Source organism: Bufo gargarizans, chromosome 9 (assembly GCF_014858855.1).
Source record: "Bufo gargarizans isolate SCDJY-AF-19 chromosome 9, ASM1485885v1, whole genome shotgun sequence".
NCBI lineage: Eukaryota > Metazoa > Chordata > Amphibia > Anura > Bufonidae > Bufo > Bufo gargarizans.
Genome location: NC_058088.1, coordinates 183,368,095 through 183,389,910, shown reverse-complemented (window position 1 = coordinate 183,389,910; position 21,816 = coordinate 183,368,095). Strand labels below are relative to the sequence as shown.

Here is a 21,816-nt window from a genome sequence, read left to right as displayed (position 1 = left end):
ACTGTGTTTATTCAGGTGAAGGTTAACGCATAGAGAGGTCGCTGGGGATAGATTCCCTTTAAATTTGGAGTAATGATGACGCCGACGAGCAGTGTAATTACAGCTGCTTAGTCCCATTCACTGCCTGAGGTGTGTCCATCCATTCGAGATGGATTTTTCTGCGACTGACGCGTCTTAGCATGTCACAGTGCGACACCATAGACTATCATTATAAAAACTGTCGTGCGACAAATGTTGCAGCGTAGTTGTGCCCTATCTGACAAATGTCGCCGTGTAGACCTAGCCGAAGACATTTTCACGATATTTGCTGCATTCGATTTCTCCGCAGTTGTAGAGCGCAGTCGCTGAAGTCATTTGTGGCAGACAACAGATGTGCACCATGCACCAGACCCATTAACAGACACCCGCCCAAGGTCACAGATCAAACCAGAGATCTGACAGTTGTTGGTAATGGACGGTTTCAACATAAGGCGTTGTTGTCCAGAATGACGACAATTATAGATTTGAAAGACGAGACATTCAGAAAGCAGCTGGAGATTTCATAGGTTACATGCACACGAGACTGATCGGGGGAACGAACCGCCCGCTCACGGTGGCTCAGCTATTTTTATTAGTTTTTTTATGCACTTATATAGCGCTACTATATCCCGCAGCGCTTTACAGACACTATCATGCACACCGTCCACAATGGGGCTCATAATCTAAGTTTCCTTATCGGTAGATCTTTGGAGCACGGGAGGAAACTGGAGAACCAACACAAACACGGGGAGAACATACAAACTCCATGCAGAAGTTGTCCTTGGTCGGATTCGAACCCAGGACCCCAGCGCTGCAAGGCACCAGTGCTACCACTGAATTCACATGCAGAAATGGGGATGAACTGATCGCTACTACGATTGTTCATCCCCCTACAGATGTATTTTTGTCGGCAGCACAGCCCTGTTTATATAGGGTGATGTGCTACTCCAAAATGGGATTTTAGGTGCCGCACTGAAAGATGCGATCGCCCGAAGAATGAGCGGTTTGCTTTGCTTCTGGTCCTAATTTTTGCACATGGGATACGGACCACAAATATGGCTGCGAACTCAGAAAGGAACTATGAACAGCAAGGTATAGAAAATGAGTCATCTTTTCTCATGTCGCCTCCTCCCTCTGCTTCCTGAGAAAATCTTGCAAAAAATAAAGATTTCTCAGTCATAATCCGTGAGAAATATAGCTTATGTAGCATTGTACGGAAGATAACCTCCGACGCTTCAGGAAGCAGAAATTATAAGTGCACGCAGTTACTGATAACGGTGAGACAGATCAGACTGGACCAGATGTGGATTTCTGTGCAAAACATCCCTGTAATCTTCATAATTACATAGCCTCCAGGCTCACCGCCTCCGGAGGACTGAATATATATACTGTGTGTGTGTGTATATACCAATCATCTATCAGATTGGCTCCTGGTGGGATATATTAGGCTTTCTTGAAGTCAATGTGCTGGAAGAGTAAGGCCCCTTTCAGACGAGCAAGTTCCACGAATCGGACTTTCAGAGCGAGTATGCGGCAGTTCTGTTTTATCCATGTTAAGTTTTAGAAAGCGAAAGGCGAAGAAGGAGGATGATATGGAAGATAGACATTGTGGGATTCTTGATAGTAAGGTGGTGATGTCTGGACCAGAGAGGTAGATTTGTGTGTCGTCAGCGTAAGAGTGATACTGAAAGCCATGGGATTCTATGAGCTGACCCAGGCCGAAAGTGTAGATGGAGAAGAGCAGAGGTCCTAGGACAGAGCCTTGCAGGACACCAACAGAGAGGGAATGAGACGAGGAGGTGGTGCGGGAGACGCTAAAAGTCCGGTCTGTGAGGTATCCAGAAGAGGGCCAGGTCAGTGATGCCAAGAGATGAGAGTTTGCCACAGAAAGGAGTGGTCAACAGTGTCGAAGGCAGAGGACAGGTCAAGGAGAAGGAGGACAGAGTATTGTTTCTTGGTTTTGGCTGTCAGTAGGTCATTGGTGACTTTGGTAAGGGCAGTCTCAGTCGAGTGGTGGGGTCGGAAGCCAGATTGTAGGCGGTCAAAGAGGGAGCAGGAGGAGAGATGAGAGGACAGTTCAGAATGGACATGTTCAAGTAGCTTTGAGGCATACGAAAGAAGTGATATGGGGCGATAACTGGACGAAGAAGATCGGTCAAGTGAAGGCTTTTTGAGGATGGGTGTAACAGTAGCATGTTTAAAAGCAGAGGGGAAGACACCAGGTAGGGCTGGGATAAACACTGTGGTGAGGTTAGGGATGAGGTGGGATGGGATTGGGTCAAGTGCACAGGTGGTGAGATGTGATCTGGAGAGTAGAGTGGAGAGTTTTTCTTCTGTAATGGTGGAGAAGCGGGTTTTGGGAGAAGAGGACCTAGCAGTTGTGTAGAGGGTCTGTGGGGACTGTGTACTGAAGCTTTCTCTGATGTTGACTATCTTTTGTTTGAAGTTTGTGGCAAAGTCCTCAGCTGAGATGAGAGGAGAAGGTGGGGACGACGGGGGACGGAGAAGGGAGTTAAAAGTTGTTTAGGGCTGTGCGACAGGGAAGATATGAGAGATAAGAAGTCGCCTGTTTTGCATCAGCGAGTGAAGATTTGAATGTGAGGAGGGATTGCTTCTAAGCGGTGAAGTGATCCTTAGAATGGGATTTCTTCCATCGCCGCTCAGCAGCCCTGGAAGCTTGTTTGTCTTTTTTGATCAGGTTGGTGTGCAAGGGTTGTCTTTTAATTTTTCGGGTTTTGTTGTGTGTGAGGGGGGCAACTGAGTCCAGAGCTGTACTTATTGTGGTGTTATATAGGGTGGTGGCAGCATCTGGGTCTTGGAGGAAACAGATGGTAGAGAGTGGGAAAAGAGAGTCAGAAAGCAAGCGAAAGTTGAGTTGTTTAAGGTTCCTGCGGGGGTGTGCTAGTGTGTAAACCGGGGGAGCAGCAGAAGACACCAATGAAGAGAAGGTGAGTAGTTTGTGGTTGGATAGGGGGAGAGGCGAATTATAAAGGTTATATAGGGAGCAGAGGCGGGCAAAGATAAGATCCAGAGTGTGACCATCTCTGTGGGTGGGAGTTGAAGACCACTGTGATAGGCCGAAGGAGGAAGAGAGTGATAGGAGTTTAGAGGCGGCCGAGTGGCAGGTGTCAATAGGGATGTTGAAGTCACCCATGATGATAGTGGGGATGTCGGCAGAAAGAAAGTGTAGTAGCCAGGTGTTAAAGTGGTCAAGAAAGATGGTGGCTGGGCCTGGGAGGCGGTAAGTGACAGCTACTTGAAGGTTGGAGGGAGAGTAGATGCAAACAGAGTGTACTTCAAATGAGGTGAGCGTAATGGAGGGTGGCAGTGGAGTTGGGCTGTAGGAGCAGGTGTCTGATAGGAGAAGACCAACTCCTCCACCATGTTTGCAGCCGGGGCGGGGTGTGAGTGAATTGAAATCCACTATAAGAGAGTGCAGCAGGGGAGGAGGTGTCAGCCATGTTTCTGTGAGACCCAGAAAGAAAAGGTTTTGAGAGATGAAAAGTTCATGAATGTAGGACAGTTTTTTACAGACAGAGCGTGCATTCCATAATGCTTCTGCAAGAGGAACCAAAGGACAGGGGTCAAAGGAATGGTTATTAGGTTTAAGGGGTTGCAGAAATTTGTAGAAGGAGATCTGTAGTAGGAGGTAGAGGCGATAGTGGGGATTTGCTGAGGGGGGCCTGAATTTGGAGAGATATCACCAGCAATAAAGAGAAGCAGAGCAAGTGTTAATAGGTGAGAATAAGAGAGGGCATGATGTATCTGTGTGTGTTTGGGAAGGAAGTGTTTTATGTTTTCAAACAGGTTTGTGCAAGCGGTCAGATGAGAAGGTAAGATGGAGGAAGAGATGAAAAGTTCCTTGCTGGGTGAATGGATGTGGGGGTAATTTCAGGAGGTTGTGGAAAAGTGGGAAGAGTCATGGATCTGCACAGACGGATCCGCGCCGATAATACAACCGTCTCTATCTGTTCAGAACAGATCCGTTACTATTATCTTTAACATTGCCACGGATCCGTCTTGAACACAATTGAAAGTCAATGGGGGACGGATCTGTTTTCTATTGTGCCAAATTGTGTCAGTAAAAACTGATCCGTCCCCATTGACTTACATTGTGTGTCCAGAGCGGTATGGAGACGGAACGGAGGCAAACTGATGCATTCTGAGCGGAGCCTTTTCCATTCAGAATGCATTAGGGCAAAACTGATCCGTTTACAAACGGAAAGCCAAAACACCATTCTGAAAGTAGCCTTATGGTGTATTTGTTATTTTATCACCTGAGAAGCTGAGAGAAAAATGAGACTCGGCAGAAACAGCATTTTATGAATTTCTCCGGAAGCTTAGTTTAGAAAGTAGTAAAAGTGATACAGAGCAGTCACAACAAGCACTGGAGCCGACACCCATACATACACTCAGACGCCAGGAATTTTTTGCAAGGTTACAGATGAGAAGCATAGAGGTCCCATGTCAAGGTCCATACAAAATCCAAAGGAATGCCATATTAGTACATGAAGAGATAACAGAGCGGGTTCCCTTGACTGGTACTTGGCCATATCCAGCCTGGCTCCTGGCTCTATAAGACTGCAGGACGCCAGGAAGACTGGGCGGCTCCGCAGATAATACCAGCTTAGGGGATTCAATCAGCGAGACCCACCACCTTTAGGGTGGGTTCACACGTAGGTTTTTAGTAGTGGTTTTTGTACACTTTTTGCAATAAAAACATCAGCTCCAGATGTTAGCCGAAAATCTACGGAAAACAAGTGGTTTTCTTCCCCTGGAGTTTACCGGGTGTTTAATACTTACGACCTATCCTCAGGCTAGGTCATCAATTTCCGATTGGCAGGGGTTCAACACACAGATCAGCTGTTTGAGGAGGCTACGGCACTCTGGGGAGCACAATGGCCGTCCATTGTATAGAGGCTCTGCTTGGTATTGCAGCTCAGGCCCATTCTGTAAAAAAAAGTTCTGTAGAAAAAAGTGGTTGGCATGGTCATTTAGAAAAAAAGCTGCAAAAAAGCATAAATAAAAACTGCATGCATTATAGAAAAAATGCAAGGGTTTTTTGAAGTAGTAAAAAAAAAAGACAAAAATCATGTGTGTAGGGATGTTAAAGGGAACCTGTCACCTGGATTTTGGAAATAGAGCTGAGGACATGTGCTGCTAGATCGCCGCTAGCACATCCGCAATACCCAGTCCCCATAGCTCTGTGTGCTTTTATTGTCTCAAAAAAAACATGATAGATATGCAAATGAACCTGAGATGAGTCCAGCGTGAAGGAGCCCAGCACTGCCCCGCATCCTCCCAATCTCCTCCTCGCTCCCCAACGTCACAAAGCTAGAGCGCCGTAATCTCGCGATGCGCGAGCTAGCGCATGCGCAGTTCGTTCCCTGAGGCTGATGCCAGCACAGGGAAGGAACACTATGCCGACACTGCCATATCGCGCATCAGGAGATTATGGCGCTCTAGCTTTGTGACGGCTGGGAGCAAGGAGGAGATTCGGAGGATGCGGGGCGGTGCTGGACTCATCTCAGGTTAATGTGCATATCTATCAAATCTCAAATTTTTTGAGACATTAAAAGCACACAGAGCTATGGGGACTGGGTATTGCAGATGTGCTAGCGGCCATCTAGCAGCCCATGTCCTCAGCTCTATACACAAAATCCCGGTGACAGGTTTCCTATTAGATTCGGGGGTCTGTCCCGGGCCTCTTCCCCTCAATCCTTCCTCACTGCACGAGCAGACGAGCCTGCGCAGTGCCCTTCCATTAACAGTCTACAGGACTGATGATGATGGCCAAGCGCAGTTCTGAGTGGAGCACCTGGCAACCCTAAGGCCCCTTTCACACGGGCGAGTTTTCCGTGCGGGTACGATCCGTGCGGCGAACGTATGGCACCCGCACTAAATCCTGACCCATTCATTTCTATGGGGCTGTGCACATGAGCGTTGTTTTTAACGCATCACTTGTGCGTTCAGTTGAAATCGCAGCATGCTCTATATTGTCCGATTTTGACGTGACGCAGGCCCCATAGAAGTGAATGGGGTGTGTGAAAAATCGGATGGCATCCGCAAGCAAGTACGGATGCCGTGCGATTTGCACGCACAGTTGCTAGGAGACGATCGGGATGGAGACCCGATCATTATTATTTTCCCTTATAACATGGTTATAAGGGAAAATAATAGCATTCTGAATACAGAATGCATAGTAAACCAGCGCTAGAGGGGTTAAAAAAAAATAAAAAAAATTTAACTCACCTTAGTCCACTTGATCACGAAGCCCGGCATCTCCTTGTGTCTCCTCTGCGCTGAACAGGACCTGGGGTGAGCTGCTCCATTAAATACCGGTTAAGGACCTTCGATGACGTCACTCCGGTCATCACATGGTCTTTTACCATGGTGAATCACCATGGTAAAAGATCATGTGACGTACCATGTGATTACCGGAGTGACGTCATCGAAGGTCCTTAACCGGTATTTAATGGAGCAGCTCACCCCAGGTCCTGTTCAGCGCAGAGGAGACACAAGGAGATGCCGGGCTTCGTGATCAAGTGTTTTTTTTTAACCTCTCTAGCGCTGGTTTACTATGCATTCTGTATTCAGAATGCTATTATTTTCCCTTATAACCATGTTATAAGGGAAAATAATACAATCTTCAGAACATCAATCCCAAGCCCGAACTTCTATGAAGAAGTTCGGGTTTGGGTACCAAACATGCGCGATTTTTCTCACGCGAGTGCAACGCATGACAATGTTTTGCACTCGCACGGGAAAATCGCGCATTTTCCCGCAACGCACCCGGCTCTTATCCAGGCAAAAAAACTGACGCCCGTGTGAAAGAGGCCTAACTGGTGGGGCCCCAGCGTTCAGACATTTGTCACCTATCCAGTGGATAAGTGGAAAATGTTGGCTGTAAGAAAAATCCCATTTCTTTAAGGTTGTCTAAACTGGGCAGCAGTCACTGTAATTACTATCACTATATGGAGATGATTGAGAATACAATGTAACACCGAGGGAGAGCCATAAATGTAGGCACATAGGCCTTGTGAGAACCTCGGACTCCTTATCACAATTGTTGAGGTTTGTGCTACTTTAGATTCAAGGTCAAGACATGTAAACTACGACGAGACGCACACAGCGCGGATGACGGCGGTGCACGAGAGAGGAATAGTACTAATTACTCCTTATGCATCTGTCTGATCCTGCACTCTTAGGCTGGTTTCACACGGGCGTGACGGATTTGATCCGGATGCGTTCAGGGTGCGTTCAGTGAAAATGCTGCGATTTTGGCACTAAAACAAGTCAGTTTTGTCTGCGATTGCGTTTAGTTGTTCAGTTTTTTCCGCGCGGGTGCAATGCGTTTTGATGCATTTTTCACGCGCGTGATAAAAAAAACTGAATGTTTACAAACAACGTCTCTTCGCAACCATCAGTGAAAAACTCATCGCACCCGCACTTGCTTGCGGATGTAATGCGTTTTTCACTCAGCCCCATTCACTTCTATGGGGCCAGGGCTGCGTGAAAAACGCAGAATATAGAACATGCTGCGATTTCAAAGCATTGCAGAAGTGATGCGTGAAAAAAAACGCTCATGTACACAGCCCCATTGAAATGAATGGGTCAAGATTCAGTGCGGGTGCTATGCGTTCACGTCACGCACTGCACCCGCGCGGAAATCACGCTCGTGTGAAAGGGACCTTAGGCCTCTTGCACACAAACGTTTTTTTTTCCATGTACGTTCGGTTTTTTTGCGTTCCCTATATGGACCGTATATGTAACCATTCATTTCAATGGATCCGCAAAAAAAAAGTTCAGTTCAAGGATAGAACATGTCCTATTATTGTCCGCATAACGGACAAGGATAGGACTGTTCTATTAGGGGCCGGATGTTCCATTCCACAAAAAAAACACAATGCACACGGATGTCATCCATATTTTTTGCGGATCCGTTTTTTGAGGACCGCAAAATACAGCAAATTACATACGGTCGTGCACACAAACGTTTTTTTTCCCATGTACGTTCCGGTTTTTGCGTTCCGTATACGTAACCATTAATTTCAAAGGATCCTCAAAAAAAAAACGTATGCATTCCGTTTCCGTATTTACGTTCAAAGATAGGACATGTCCTATTATTGCCCGCATAACGGACAAGGATAGGACTGTTCTATTAGGGGTCAGCTGTTCCTTTCCGCAAAAAAACGGAATCCGTATTTTTTGCCGATCCGTTTTTTTGAGGACCGCAAAATACAGCAAATTTCATACGGTCGTGTGCAAGAGGGCTTAGGGTACATTCACACGTTGGATTTTGACAGAATCATAATCGGCCACGTACTACTGCTCACGGCATAGAGCTCAACCATAAGCGGACACCTGCTGCGGCTTTAAAGGGAACCTGTCACCGGGATTTTGTGTATAGAGCTGAGGACATGGGATGCTAGATGGCCGCTAGCACATCCGCAATACCCAGTCCCCATAGCTCTGTGTGCTTTTATTGTGTCAAAAAACAGATTTGATACATATGCAAATTAACCTGAGATGAGTCCTGTCCCTGACTCATCTCACATACAGGACTCATCTCAGGTTAATTTGCATATGTATCAAATCTGTTTTTTGACACAATAAAAGCACACAGAGCTATGGGGACTGTGTATTGCGGATATGCTAGCGGCCATCTAGCAACCCATGTCCTCAGCTCTATACACAAAATCCCGGTGACATGTCTTTTCTTGGCAGGGTCTTGGCTTTAAACCTTTCCTATCTTTTGCGGCACGGACCCTCGCCTAAACGGAATTTAACCCCTTGTCTGCTGAAACGGTCCGTTACAGACCCAGAATCCCAAGGAAACACACAGAACTCTTCCGTGGGCTTCCGAGTCCATGCCTCTGCTCCGCAAGCAAAACACATATCCTATCTTTAGCTGTATCTTGCAGATCTGGACCCATTCAAGTCAATGGGTCCACACCGAGATGCGCCAATGCAAGTGTTTTATAGACCGCAGTTTCTGCGGTCTGCAATACAGGCACGGTGGCCCTATGGTCGTGTGAACGGGGCCTTACATCTCTGTTCTACTCCTTCATAGGTTACCAAGACATAGGTGCCATATGGAAGAGCACGCTCAGAGCTTGTTTGTAGTCTGTTAACAATGAGACACAATAGTCTGCATAGATACTGTAGATGCAAAAATTGTATGGGGTTTATAGTGAAGACTCCCTGCAGAGTTGCTATATTTTTCATTTTAGATGCACTGGAACAATAAAAAAAATCATCAAGATGGACTTTCCCTTTAAGCCGGCCGTAGACAAGAGAGACGAGACACCGCCAGAACGCCATGGTCGTTGCTTATCTCTGAGCAAAGCATTTGATAGGCTAAAATTCAACATAGAAAGAAGACAGAAAGCTCTACGGATTTTGTTACTGGATTTTTCGCAACGGTAAATCAGTTCCATTCACTTGAATGGGGCTTGCAGAAATCCATGTGCTTGCCGCCCCATTGAAACGAACGGAACGGATTTTTAGTTGCGGAAAATTCTGCAACACAATCGGCAGCGTGGGAAGGCGCCCTCACCTACACCTGCTAGAGGGCAGTCCGCGCACCCAGGACCCTGTACACTGCACTATGTTTGGGCAGAATATCGCTTACGAGCTACCCGACGAACCAGCATACACATAAAGGTCCCAGTACGCCAGTGACAGGTTGGAGACCTTACAAGTGTCAGGCAGAGCATTTTACAGTAATCAGGAGGATTTAGCAAAATCTTTGCAAGCATTTGGTTTAAATGTAAATTTTCTAACATATTTACTGTAAATTGTACATTTATATGAAAAGAAAAGAGGAAAAAAGAAAACAGGGAAATACCCAAAATACTTTCCACAAACTGAAGTCATGTCCAGAGTCCTAGAATAAAACACCACAGAGTACTTCCACTGCCAATCACAACAGCATTGTCCCTTCTCAGGAAAACCACTGCCGCCACAAACTGCTGCCTCCAGCTGGAGCGCACATATATACTATAACTACAGGTCACACACAGATGACTGCGCTATAACTACAGGTCACACACAGATGACTGCACTATAACTACAGGTCACACACAGATGACTGCGCTATAACTACAGGTCACACACAGATGACTGCACTATAACTACAGGTCACACAGATGACTGCACTATAACTACAGGTCACACACAGATGACTGCACTATAACTACAGGTCACACACAGATGACTGCACTATAACTACAGGTCACACACAGATGACTGCGCTATAACTACAGGTCACACACAGATGACTGCACTATAACTACAGGTCACACACATATATACTATAACTACAGGTCACACACAGATGACTGCACTATAACTACAGGTCACACACAGATGACTGCACTATAACTACAGGTCACACACAGATGACTGCACTATAACTACAGGTCACACAGATGACTGCACTATAACTACAGGTCACACACAGATGACTGCACTATAACTACAGGTCACACACAGATGACTGCACTATAACTACAGGTCACACACAGATGACTGTACTATAACTACAGGTCACACACAGATGACTGCACTATAACTACAGGTCACACACAGATGACTGCGCTATAACTACAGGTCACACACAGATGACTGCACTATAACTACAGGTCACACACAGATGACTGCGCTATAACTACAGGTCACACACAGATGACTGCACTATAACTACAGGTCACACACATATATACTATAACTACAGGTCACACACATATATACTATAACTACAGGTCACACACAGATGACTGCACTATAACTACAGGTCACACACAGATGACTGCGCTATAACTACAGGTCACACACAGATGACTGCACTATAACTACAGGTCACACACAGATGACTGCGCTATAACTACAGGTCACACACAGATGACTGCACTATAACTACAGGTCACACACAGATGACTGCACTATAACTACAGGTCACACACAGATGACTGCACTATAACTACAGGTCACACACAGATGACTGCACTATAACTACAGGTCACACACAGATGACTGCGCTATAACTACAGGTCACACACAGATGACTGCGCTATAACTACAGGTCACACACAGATGACTGCACTATAACTACAGGTCACACACAGATGACTGCACTATAACTACAGGTCACACAGATGACTGCGCTATAACTACAGGTCACACAGATGACTGCACTATAACTACAGGTCACACACAGATGACTGCACTATAACTACAGGTCACACACAGATGACTGCACTATAACTACAGGTCACACACAGATGACTGCACTATAACTACAGGTCACACACAGATGACTGCACTATAAGTACAGGTCACACACAGATGACTGTACTATAACTACAGGTCACACACAGATGACTGCACTATAACTACAGGTCACACACAGATGACTGTACTATAACTACAGGTCACACACAGATGACTGTACTATAACTACAGGTCACACAGATGACTGTACTATAACTACAGGTCACACACAGATGACTGCACTATAACTACAGGTCACACACAGATGACTGCACTATAACTACAGGTCACACACAGATGACTGTACTATAACTACAGGTCACACAGATGACTGCACTATAACTACAGGTCACACAGATGACTGTACTATAACTACAGGTCACACAGATGACTGCACTATAACTACAGGTCACACAGATGACTGTACTATAACTACAGGTCACACACAGATGACTGTACTATAACTACAGGTCACACACAGATGACTGCACTATAACTACAGGTCACACAGATGACTGTACTATAACTACAGGTCACACACAGATGACTGCACTATAACTACAGGTCACACAGATGACTGCGCTATAACTACAGGTCACACAGATGACTGCACTATAACTACAGGTCACACAGATGACTGCGCTATAACTACAGGTCACACACAGATGACTGTACTATAACTACAGGTCACACACAGATGACTGCACTATAACTACAGGTCACACACAGATGACTGCACTATAACTACAGGTCACACACAGATGACTGCACTATAACTACAGGTCACACACAGATGACTGCACTATAACTACAGGTCACACACAGATGACTGTACTATAACTACAGGTCACACAGATGACTGCACTATAACTACAGGTCACACAGATGACTGTACTATAACTACAGGTCACACAGATGACTGCACTATAACTACAGGTCACACAGATGACTGTACTATAACTACAGGTCACACACAGATGACTGCACTATAACTACAGGTCACACACAGATGACTGCGCTATAACTACAGGTAACACACAGATGACTGCGCTATAACTACAGGTCACACACAGATGACTGCACTATAACTACAGGTCACACACAGATGACTGCACTATAACTACAGGTCACACACAGATGACTGTACTATAACTACAGGTCACACAGATGACTGCGCTATAACTACAGGTCACACACAGATGACTGCACTATAACTACAGGTCACACACAGATGACTGCACTATAACTACAGGTCACACACACATGACTGCGCTATAACTACAGGTCACACACAGATGACTGCACTATAACTACAGGTCACACACAGATGACTGCACTATAACTACAGGTCACACACAGATGACTGCACTATAACTACAGGTCACACACAGATGACTGCACTATAACTACAGGTCACACACAGATGACTGTACTATAACTACAGGTCACACACACATGACCGCGCTATAACTACAGGTCACACACAGATGACTGTACTATAACTACAGGTCACACACAGATGACTGCACTATAACTACAGGTCACACACATATGACTGCACTATAACTACAGGTCACACACAGATGACTGCACTATAACTACAGGTCACACACAGATGACTGTACTATAACTACAGGTCACACACACATGACTGCGCTATAACTACAGGTCACACACAGATGACTGTACTATAACTACAGGTCACACACAGATGACTGCACTATAACTACAGGTCACACACATATGACTGCACTATAACTACAGGTCACACACAGATGACTGCACTATAACTACAGGTCACACACAGATGACTGCACTATAACTACAGGTCACACAGATGACTGTACTATAACTACAGGTCACACACAGATGACTGCACTATAAGTACAGGCTACACACAGATGACTGCACTATAACTACAGGTCAGACACAGATGACTGCACTATAACTAGAGGTCACACACACAGATGACTGTACTATAACTACAGGTCACACAGATGACTGCACTATAACTACAGGTCACACACAGATGACTGCACTATAACTACAGGTCACACACAGATGACTGCACTATAACTACAGGTCACACACAGATGACTGCACTATAACTACAGGTCACACACAGATGACTGCACTATAACTACAGGTCACACACACATGACTGCGCTATAACTACAGGTCACACACAGATGACTGCACTATAACTACAGGTCACACACATATATACTATAACTACAGGTCACACACAGATGACTGCACTATAACTACAGGTCACACACAGATGACTGTACTATAACTACAGGTCACACACAGATGACTGTACTATAACTACAGGTCACACACATATATACTATAACTACAGGTCACACACAGATGACTGCGCTATAACTACAGGTCACACACAGATGACTGTACTATAACTACAGGTCACACACAGATGACTGCACTATAACTACAGGTCACACACATATATACTATAACTACAGGTCACACACAGATGACTGCACTATAACTACAGGTCACACACAGATGACTGTACTATAACTACAGGTCACACACAGATGACTGTACTATAACTACAGGTCACACACATATATACTATAACTACAGGTCACACACAGATGACTGCGCTATAACTACAGGTCACACACAGATGACTGTACTATAACTACAGGTCACACACAGATGACTGTACTATAACTACAGGTCACACACAGATGACTGCACTATAACTACAGGTCACACACAGATGACTGCACTATAACTACAGGTCACACACAGATGACTGCACTATAACTACAGGTCACACACAGATGACTGCACTATAACTACAGGTCACACACACATGACTGCGCTATAACTACAGGTCACACACAGATGACTGCACTATAACTACAGGTCACACACATATATACTATAACTACAGGTCACACACAGATGACTGCACTATAACTACAGGTCACACACACATGACTGCGCTATAACTACAGGTCACACACAGATGACTGTACTATAACTACAGGTCACACACAGATGACTGTACTATAACTACAGGTCACACACAGATGACTGCGCTATAACTACAGGCTACACAGATGACTGCACTATAACTACAGGTCACACACAGATGACTGCGCTATAACTACAGGTCACACACAGATGACTGTACTATAACTACAGGTCACACACAGATGACTGTACTATAACTACAGGTCACACACAGATGACTGCACTATAACTACAGGTCACACACAGATGACTGCACTATAACTACAGGTCACACACAGATGACTGCGCTATAACTACAGGTCCCACAGATGACTGCACTATAACTACAGGTCACACACAGATGACTGCACTATAACTACAGGTCACACACAGATGACTGCACTATAACTACAGGTCACACACAGATGACTGCACTATAACTACAGGTCACACACAGATGACTGCACTATAACTACAGGTCACACACAGATGACTGCACTATAACTACAGGTCACACACAGATGACTGCACTATAACTACAGGTCACACACAGATGACTGCACTATAACTACAGGTCACACACAGATGACTGCACTATAACTACAGGTCACACACAGATGACTGCACTATAACTACAGGTAACACACAGATGACTGCACTATAACTACAGGTAACACACAGATGACTGCACTATAACTACAGGTCACACACAGATGACTGCGCTATAACTACAGGTAACACACAGATGACTGCGCTATAACTACAGGCTACACAGATGACTGCGCTATAACTACAGGTAACACACAGATGACTGCACTATAACTACAGGTCACACACAGATGACTGCACTATAACTACAGGTCACACACAGATGACTGCACTATAACTACAGGTAACACACAGATGACTGCACTATAACTACAGGTCACACACAGATGACTGCACTATAACTACAGGTAACACACAGATGACTGCACTATAACTACAGGTCACACACAGATGACTGCACTATAACTACAGGTCACACACAGATGACTGCACTATAACTACAGGTCACACACAGATGACTGCGCTATAACTACAGGTCACACACAGATGACTGTACTATAACTACAGGTCACACACAGATGACTGCACTATAACTACAGGTCACACACAGATGACTGCACTATAACTACAGGTCACACAGATGACTGTACTATAACTACAGGTCACACACAGATGACTGTACTATAACTACAGGTCACACACAGATGACTGCACTATAACTACAGGTCACACACAGATGACTGCACTATAACTACAGGTCACACACAGATGACTGTACTATAACTACAGGTCACACACAGATGACTGCACTATAACTACAGGTCACACACAGATGACTGCGCTATAACTACAGGTCACACACAGATGACTGCACTATAACTACAGGTCACACACACATGACTGCACTATAACTACAGGTCACACACACATGACTGCACTATAACTACAGGTCACACACAGATGACTGCGCTATAACTACAGGTCACACAGATGACTGCACTATAACTACAGGTAACACACAGATGACTGCACTATAACTACAGGTAACACACAGATGACTGCACTATAAGTACAGGCTACACACACATGACTGCACTATAACTACAGGTCACACACAGATGACTGCGCTATAACTACAGGTAACACACAGATGACTGCACTATAACTACAGGCTACACACACAGATGACTGTACTATAAGTACACCACCAGGTCACTACAGGTACAGCACCATGTTTGCCACCAGGTCACCCCAAGTCTCCCCCCATGTCTGGTCACTTCCCCCCATTGTTCACACAGTGCTCCCAGTGCAGCTCCCACCCCTCTATATCCAGGGAGGATCTGACCTGGGACTGGGGCTCTGCCCGGGACTCGGACTGCAGCCCACAGAGAAGGGATCCGGGAGATCCAGCGATCGATCCGTTATACCTCAGCGCCGATCGTCCAGTTGATCTCCTTCCCAGGACATAGTGATCCGCTCTGCTGGGACACGCTGCTGGGCTGGGGGCTGGGGGAGGGAGGAGGGAAACCCCGCCCGGGGAGGAAGGAGAGGCAATGTGCGGGGAGCACACAGCTGCTGCAGAACGTCCTGGGATGGGAGGAGTGATTGACATGTGTGATGGACGATCAGAGAGTCAGGGAGAGATGCCTGTTATGTATAGGATGTGACTGATGAGGGTAGTAACATGTGATATAGGAATGATGAACAGATGATGAACAGATGGGATGTATGGTATAGGAATGATGGACAGATGGATGTATGATATAGGGATGATGGACAGATGGATGTATGATATGAGAATGATGGACAGATGGATGTATGATATAGGAATGATGGACAGATGGATGTATGATATAGGAATGATGGACAGATGGATGTATGGTATAGGAATGATGGACAGATGGATGTATGATATAGGAATGATGGACAGATGGATGTATGATATAGGAATGATGGACAGATGGATGTATGATTTAGAAATGATGGATGGATGTATGATATAGGAATGATGGACAGATGGATGTATGGCATAGGAATGATGGACAGATGGATGTATGGTATAGGAATGATGGACAGATGGATGTATGGTATAGGAATGATGGACAGATGGATGTATGATATAGGAATGATGGACAGATGGATGTATGATATGAGAATGATGGACAGTCGGATGTATGGTATAGGAATGATGGATGGATGGATGCTATAGGAATGATGGACAGATGGATGGATGGTATAGGAATGATGGATGGATGGTATAGGAATGATGGACAGATGGATGTATGATATAGGAATGATGGACAGATGGATGTATGATATGAGAATGATGGACAGATGGATGTATGGTATAGGAATGATGGATGGATGCTATAGGAATGATGGACAGATGGATGGATGGTATAGGAATGATGGACAGATGGATGGATGGTATAGGAATGATGGACAGATGGATGGATGGTATAGGAATGATGGACAGATGGATGTATGATATAGGAATGATGGATGGATGTATGATATGAGAATGATGGACAGATGGATGTATGATATAGGAATGATAGACAGATGGATGTATGACATAGGAATGATAGACAGATGGATGTATCGTATAGGAATGATGGACAGATGGATGTATGGTATAGGAATGATGGACAGATGGATAGATGGTATAGGAATGATGGACAGATGGATGGATGATATAGGAATGATGGACAGATGGATGTATGATATAGGAATGATAGACAGATGGATGTATGACATAGGAATGATAGATAGATGGATGGATGATATAGGAATGATAAACAGCTGTGATGTATGATATAGGAATGATGGACATATGGATGTATGGTATAGGAATGATGGACAGATGGATGTATGATATGAGAATGATGGACAGATGGATGTATGGTATAGGAATGATGGACAGATGGATGTATGATATAGGAATGATAGATGGATGTATGGTATAGGAATGATGGACAGATGGATGTATGGTATAGGAATGATGGACAGATGGATGTATGACATGAGAATGATGGACAGATGGATGTATGGTATAGGAATGATGGACAGATGGATTTATGATATAGGAATGATGGACAGATGGTATAGGAATGATGGACAGATGGATGTATGATATAGGAATGATGGACAGATGGATGTATGATATGAGAATGATGGACAGATGGATGTATAATATAGGAATGATGGATGTATGGTATAGGAATGATGGACAGATGGATGTATGATATAGGAATGATGGACAGATGGATGTATGATATGAGAATGATGGACAGATGGATGTATAATATAGGAATGATGGATGTATGGTATAGGAATGATGGACAGATGGATGGATGATATGAGAATGATGGACAGATGGATGGATGGTATAGAAATGATGGGCAGATGGATGTATGATATGAGAATGATGGACAGATCGATGTATGATATGAGAATGATGGACAGCTGGATGTATGATATGAGAATGATGGACAGATGGATGGATGGTATGAGAATGATGGACAGATGGGATGTAGGATACAAAACCTACAAATGACTACCAGACCGCTTATAAATCAATGTCATTTTATTACATGATTACACTTACTACACAAACATGAATAAAAAGAAGGTGGGTGCAGGGAAAGAAACGCCATCATCTGGAGGATAACCACAGCGGATACCACGTCTATAGGTCAGTCCATCTGTATGGAGGAGGCACAGCATGGGCAGCCGTTCAATGTCCTTTTGATTGTGATTGAACATGTTCTTGCACTTTATCCTGTATCATACAGATGGACTGATCTGTGGACGTGGTATCCGCTGTGGTTATCCTCCTCCAGATGATGTCCTTTCTTTCCCTGCACCCACCTTCTTTTTATTCATGTTTGTGTAGTAAGTGTAATCATGTAATAAAATGACATTGATTTATAAGCGGTCTGCTAGTCAAATGTAGGTTTTGTATCCTGGTGTTTTGCCGTAGGCCTATGCTGGTTATTTACTCTTTGAGTAGCAATAGATTCCCTGGTTGGGGCGTATATTGGGTTTTGGGATGTAGGATATAAGAATGACGCAGGGATGGAGCATTATAATGCAGAGCTCTTAAGGACCCATTACACGGGCTGAGAATCTTAAAGATAACTGCTAACGAGCGCTCATAGGAACACTCATTAGTGATTATCTGCGGTGTAAGGGCTCAATCCGCAATGCATGGGCACCATCCATGGCGCAGGCGCATGGGGATCATGGACCCATTCACGATCCCTCCGTTCCACAAAAAGAAAGAGCATGTTTTATCTTTTTGTGGTGCGGATGCACAGAACGGAACCCTAGGAAGCGCTCCCGTAGTATTCCGTTCCGCGCTTCCTTTCCGCATCTCCGGATTTGCGGACCCATTGAAGTTAATGGGTCCGCATCTGTGATGCGGAATGCACACAGAACGGCGCCCGTGTATTGCGGATCCGCAATACAGCAACGGGCAGCACACGTTCGTGTGAACGAGCGCTAAATGTACCGCCGATTACCCGATGAACGATCATTTGTGCACTGCCACTGGCATTATTGTCACTGCCACTGGTGGTGTGGCTCCCCCTGGTGGTGAGTTTGAACCGTGCACCACCGCCCATTTACCATGTGCTTTTAATTAGATAGCTTGTACAGCTGTATCCTACTTTGCCCATACTGCAGGCTGACAGCCTGGGAGAGGCATGTGTAGGATATAGCTGGGTGCTGCTTTGCCCAGATTGTAGGCTGTAAGCCCAGGAGAGGCATGTTAGAGAAGGCCCCATCTGATTAGACGCCACCTTGTCGTCTGGTAGATGGGCCCGACATATTTTTGATCAATTATATGCGCAAAGAGCTTCTAACTGCCACCAAGCAGCCATTTTTTATTCAGTATTTGCTTATATCTTTGTGCAATTGACTAGCAGTGTGCTGTTACCTGTAGTTCTACTAATTCCATTGTGTTTCAGCTAAGGTAGCGCGCACCTGCGCTCTCAAATTTACTTATTATGGAGGTGCTGGTTCCTTTGTTTTTCTTCCTGATCATTTGTGCGGACAGAAAAATCTTTGTTTGCCGGCACCAGATCATCCTGTGTAATCACCATGTGCTGCCGGCAAGCAAGGAGTCAGTATGGAGAAGAGCGAGGGCATCAGCGATCACTGCTCCCCTTACTGTGGAGGAGATCGCTGTGTGTTAGTGCATGGTCTCCTCTACCAGAGATCAGGAAATTGTCGGGGAGGAGAAACGCTTCCTTCCAGATAATCTGCTGCTCTGTCCGTGTCTACAGACAATTCAATTAAGCGACACTTGAGATTCTGTGTCCTTGTAGTATGAAAGTCATGCGCTTTTTACATATGGTTTTTTTTCTTTGGGGGGGGCGGCGGGGGGGTTGTGAATAGGATTTAGGAGCTATAACTGTTGGCCGACAGCTATTAATCGTTTATAGGCACCTTGAGCGTGGATTCGCACATTTTTTAATGGCATTTGTTTTTTATTATACACCAACTCCAGATATAAGCTTTTTTTTTTTTTTTGCTTTTTTTTACATGCATATATATTTTTTGGGGGTGCATTTTTATTATATAAATCACTGAAAAAAGGTGCACCACCATAATATGCGACTGACCATACTGGCTAAGGGTACTTTCACATTAGCGGCAGGGGAGTCCGGCAGGCTGTTCCGGCGGGTAACCAAAACTACGACATGCAGTGCTTTTAGTCCGACTGCCTCTCGCCGTGCTGCCGCCGGAACTCCGTCCCCATTATAGTCAATGGGGACAGAGCGGCAGTCCGGGGGCACACGTGAACTAGCGGCAGGACGGATCCAACAGGCTGTTCACCTGCCGGACTCCCCTGCTGCTAATGTGAAACTAGCTGAGACTTTAGCCAATATATTCCAGTCAGGAACATATCAGAGCCCGCGCACCCCGTCAAGGTATCTCAGTGTGGCGTGGGTCCTACCCCTAAACTACCTATCGTGTGTGAACATAGTCTGATAGGTGCTAAGGACCGACTCACAGCCAAGCTCCTACTTACCTCCATAGTAAGATCACGCTACAGTGTTTGGGGTTCAGCATTTCCTCCCATTTAGGCCACTTTATTCTGTGATTTAGCATTTTTATTATACACCACCTCCAGGTATAAGCTTTAAGTGTACGGGAATTGAAAGGCAGTACAAACATGCATTTTTTTTTCTCATTTTTGTGTCCATGCCATATATATTTTTTTAAATCACAGTATCCACCGGCGATGGCATTTTTCCCATACACTTCTCTATAAGGAAAATACTCATGAAAAAATGTGAGAATAAAAAAAAGCCAGAAAAAAGCCCTGGACAAAACTAATGTAATATGAAAAAAATTAAATAGTTTTTCATGGCGTCCAACCAAGTTTATGTGTGAAGGAGGCCTCCGAGAGGTCGTGGGTGTCCGGTGAAGGAGCCGGCGCAGGAGCTTTCTTGGAGTCTATCTGACTGGCTGGGAAGTGGCGGTATACGCAGAACGAGGGGGCCCGTAGCAGAGATTAAAATAGGCCCCCCTCTGGTGTGGGCCCGCTTATATAGGTCCCCTCCACCTATAGCTAAAGGGAGAGGACCCAAATTGGTTCCGGGACATGTCCTCCCTCAGGCACCCCAGGGCAGCTGCATGGTCTGCCATAGTCACGTCCTTACTAAGAGGGTCCAGAGACACCAGTTCTAATACTACGCAACCTCCGGGACTCCAGCTGTTTTGAAACTACAACACCCAGCATGCTCCATACACTTCTATGGGAACAGCTGTTGTGCCGGAGGTTGATGATATAGTGCCTGCACCTATATCAGAGCTCATGCACACAAACGTATTTTCCTCCGTTCATTTTTTTTTTTTTGCGAACTGTATGCAGAACCATTCATTTCAATGGGTCGGTAAAAAAAACGGATTTTACTCTGTTTGCATTCAGTTTTCGTATGTCCGTTCTGCAAAAACATAGAACATGTCCTATTATTG

At 45.1% G+C, this 21,816-nt stretch overlaps 1 protein-coding gene across 4 annotated transcripts in view; it reads right to left on the bottom strand.

Annotated features, from left to right (window-relative positions):
- Positions 1-16,318, bottom strand: part of LOC122919421 (beta-1,4-galactosyltransferase galt-1-like) — a 71,437-nt gene extending 55,119 nt beyond the window's left edge. The window contains exon 1 of one of the 4 annotated variants that reach the window (XM_044268434.1): positions 16,175-16,318. The gene's annotated coding sequence lies outside the window, so the exon portion shown is untranslated. The remainder of the gene's footprint in view (positions 1-16,174) is intronic. The other 3 variants (XM_044268437.1, XM_044268441.1, XM_044268443.1) reach the window with 3 other exon arrangements.
- Positions 16,319-21,816: the final 5,498 nt, after the last annotated feature.